Genomic DNA, 4,214 nt, shown 5'->3' with positions numbered 1-4,214 from the left:
CCCGCCCCCCCCAAGCAGTGCGAGGGGATGAAGGATGCAATGCCGCCCACCCCCCCAACCCTGGCTTGCCAAAACGCTCCGGTCTGGGGGGCAGGAGGAGACGCAGGAGCGCCCGCAAGCCGGGGGCATCGCCACGCTTACCTGTAGACGGTGCCCAGATCCGGCCCGGCAGGCTGCACCCGAGATGCCGGCCGCACCTGCAAGGCCGGACCCGCGCGGCTGACGCTGTCCCCCGCCGCTGCGGCCCCTCCGTGAGCGGAGCCGGGCCAGGGGGCGAGGGGGGTGCCTGGCACCGCCACAACCACGTCACGAGCGGCGCGAGGTCTCAGCCTCGGCRTTACCTTGGGAGCTGCCGAGGAGAGTGGCGGCGGGCTGGCGCGGGCTTGGGGCTTGGCGGGGGCCTCATCCTGCCCGGCCGAGCTTTGCTCCAGCTCAGCCAGCAAAGCATCTGTGGGGACAGAGCCAGGTCGGGGCACGGTGGCTGCCGAGCGGGTGGCCTCTCCRTCCAGCCTCTGCGTCCCAGCACGCAGCAGCTCAGCATCGGCATCGCGACAGCCCTGAGTGGCCCCATCCGGCCCCCTCCCCCCCACCGGCCCCAGAGCCCTAGTGATGCTCAGCCTGGGACCTTGGTCTCCGCCTGGGGTGTGTTGTGCATGGGAGTCTTGCCTGCACCTAGGCTAGGGGTGGCTCCTCTTCTGGATGGACCCTGGGAACCCCGGGTYCTTTGCTGCAGCTTGTCTCCAGCCCATCTCCTTGTGCCCCCGTGGCGTCCCCGAGTCTGGAGGCTGACACTGCTCATCGCTTGCTGTCCGAGGGGGTGCCAATGGCTACCAGCCTCAACTCTGCTGGAGCTTGCTTCCTGCCTCTGGGCGCTCTTCGCGCTGCCTCTCCTGGTGCCTGTGACTGCCGGGGCCCTGGCCGCCCCCCTGAGGTGGACTTCACTTACCCAGATCCTCCATTGCAGACAAGCAGGGCGGCGGCGTGGGGGAAAGGCGCCCGTGGCAAGGGCTGCGCTGCGCACGCACTTTCAGTTCCGCTCCTGGCTTTGCTTCCTCTGGGGTTTGTGTTGCTCAGGGTTGTTTTYGTTTTTTCCTTTTTCTTTTGTGGGTCGCGAGTGCTGATGGGTGCTCATGTGCTGGGAGCGGGGTGTCCTGCAGAAGCCCCCAGTTTTGGCCAGTGACCCCCAAAGGCAGGTGTGATGGTGCCCTGGACCTGTCTCACTGAAGGCTGAGACAAGCCCCTTCCTTCCACCTTCATCACCTTCATGGGGTCTACAAAATTCTCTCTAATCAACGTGTCCGAGGCGCTGCACCACCTCATACAGCTGAGGACTGAACACTTCTTGCACAGGTCAGGTTGACGGGTTCTTGCCCACCCGTTTTTGCAGGCTACTGAGCTCATTGGCACCATCAGGGTGGGAGAGGGCTGCTCTAAGCCCTTTTTTAGCAAGCTGTCATGCTGAGGTTCGTGTTTCATTACGAATGCTCGCCATGCCAGCAGCAGCMGCTCTCTTGTTATCTGCCCACAGCTGGGACATTCAGCAGGGCTCTGTCTCAGTAAAAGCCTCACAGGAGGCCGAACCCAAAGTCCCGTGACTTGTTTCAAGACGGGCAGAACCAAGAGCTACCTGAAAGACGAGCAGAGGCATTGCTTGTGCTGCTGCCCTACTGATACTCTGAGATAAAGACCATTGCTTCAGACATATCCTATCTGCAAATTACACCCTGCCTATGGGGGATTTGGGTTTATTTTAGACCTCTCAGTGATTTACTCCCACTCCCAGTAATGATGTGAGCTCTGGTGTAAACAAGCATCCAAAGCTGTAATTTCYTATTATTAAATTTCATGTTATAAGACACAAGGCCAGAAGCTGCGAACAGCCAAGCTGTGTTCTAAGCTGGGCTCTACTTCAGTGCAGTAGATTAACCATGGCATTTTAAACAACCCCACGCCTTAGCGACGAAGGAGACATAAATCAAGATAGCTACCCTGAGAATAACTTCCCACAGCAAGGCTCTGTAGTCTGAAATAAAATTGATTTTATTTAAGAATAAATGTAAAGTCATTTCACAGCAGAGAGTATGGGTTAACTGCAGCAGAACAGTTAGTTTGGAAAGTTATGCCAATCAATTTTCCATCCAGACATATCCTCGGAGAGAGAAAGAATTTTTTCATCCACGTCTAACAGAATCAGCAGTAGCAAACGTTACCCAAACTTTTACTTAGATTTCCATCTTTAGAAGGGAGGGATACATTTTCATTGAGACAAAATTAACAGATTGACGTTAAGCTGACAAAAGGAAGAGCCAGCCTCTTTGATGAAAATGAGTCTCAAACAACCAAGGTAACCAACTCTGGAGAAACTTTGCAGATCACCTTTTAAAAAAGCTACTGCTGATAAACTACCCTGCTGTAGCATCTGCRGGAGGCTGCATCAGCAGCCTCTTGTCTTAGTCTGGGAGGGACAGAGCGAATCCCTGGGTGAGTATCTTGAACTTTTTTGTTCCTGTTTTTTAACTTTTCCTGTTAGGCTGTATTCCTTCTCCCCATGGCCTGATCCCTTTGCCAAGAGGAATCAGACSCTATGCTGCTCTCCGCAGTAAGATGGTTTATCAGAGCACTCTTAGGAGCTGAGGAATGGAAATCTGTATGCATACATTTATTTTTAAGTGTGATTTTCTAGCCATACATAATGCTTATGACTCAACTCAAAAGCTATAGAGGAAAAAAAAAAGAGAACGAGTTATCTTGCTAATGAGTATTGGCTTACTGAATGCCTGCTAAGTGTGTTGGGCTCTTCAAACTCCCTTTTATTTTTGCCGTCTGTAGAGAAGGGGATCAAGAGCACCTCATCTTGCTACTGCAGTGGGGCACCCTTCCCAGAAGGGCACTGCACACCCTTGAAACCCACAGTGGAAGTGAAAGCTGGCTTGTGGAGTGGAGCTTTCCCTTTCCCAACCCCACTGCGGGGAGCCGAGGGGCAATACACAGACCTAAGGAAACGCAGTGTGGCCTGCCTTTCTTTGGCTCTTTGTAAAGTAGCTTCCACCTGTTCCCCAAAGAGATTCTCCCCTGTGTAGGGCAAGTTCTCAAGCTTCGTTTGGACCTCCTCATGGAAGCCAGAGGCTTGCAGCCAAGCCGACCGCCGGGCATCCACCCCTGACGCAGCAGCTCTTGCCACTGTTTCTCCAGCATCAAAGGCTGCTCGCACCTGGTGCCTTGCCAAGTCCATGCCCTCGAGAACAATGTTCTGGAGCTCCTGCTGCTGATCCCTTGGAAGAGGCTTTGCTAGTGCAGAAATTTTCTTCCAGAGCTCAACTTGCCCTCTGGCCATGTAGATTTGATAATCCACGACCCGCAGGGCTGCGGCTGCTGACTGGTAAACCCTCTGGCCAAATGAATCGAGGCGTCGCAGGTCTGGGTTCTGGGGTGCAGCGCTGTGCTCGCAGCTGGTCTTTTCCCTCGCCATTGCCGCCTCAACTACCATGCTCTCGTGCGCGGGTTGAGAGACGTAACCAGCTGCATCCTCCAGGAGGACGTATTTTCTCTCAATTTCCTTGGACACAGGAGGAACCGTGTGGGGTGTCTGCCACACCTTCTTTACCAGCTTGTCCAAGATAGGATGTAAGGGCATGGCAACTCTATTGCAGGAGGGCTTTTGATCCAGATACCGATCAATGAGGCTCCCTGTAGACTCCTGGAATGGAATTAGATGAAACCCAACAAGTTTAGCCAGTCTTTCCAGGAACTGGGGGAAAGACAGATTTTCTGATGTGGAAATGTTATCTTGACGGTCTTCTGCTCTAAAATGGTGGCTAAAATCAATCAAATCATCCTCTCTGGAGGAATTGCAGCAAGAGTCATCATCCCTCAAGGTGACATCTGGCTTCCAGCTGGACGAKTTGCAAGATACCGATGGGGAGGTGGGGTGAGAGGACACTGACTCAGAGGGGGGTGACAGTGGCTGTGCAGGCACCACTGGCAGAGGGGGCATAGGAACAGAGATAGCCACTTTGTTCGGTGAGTGGGTCGGCTCTGGGGGTCCAGACACAATCTTCGGTTCCAAAAGCATCCCAGCTGCACTGGGACTTACCAAAGGTTTGGTAGCAAGTTCTGGGGGTGGCTCTCCGGTTTTTGAAGCAGCCTCAGCAATTAAGAGGATGGATTTGGCCAGGTCTGAGAGCATACGCTGCCACTGGGATTCTCCAGATTGG

Source organism: Rhea americana, unplaced genomic scaffold, assembly GCF_003343005.1.
Source record: "Rhea americana isolate MKP2758 unplaced genomic scaffold, rheAme1 scaffold_139, whole genome shotgun sequence".
NCBI lineage: Eukaryota > Metazoa > Chordata > Aves > Rheiformes > Rheidae > Rhea > Rhea americana.
This window is presented reverse-complemented; position numbering follows the sequence as displayed.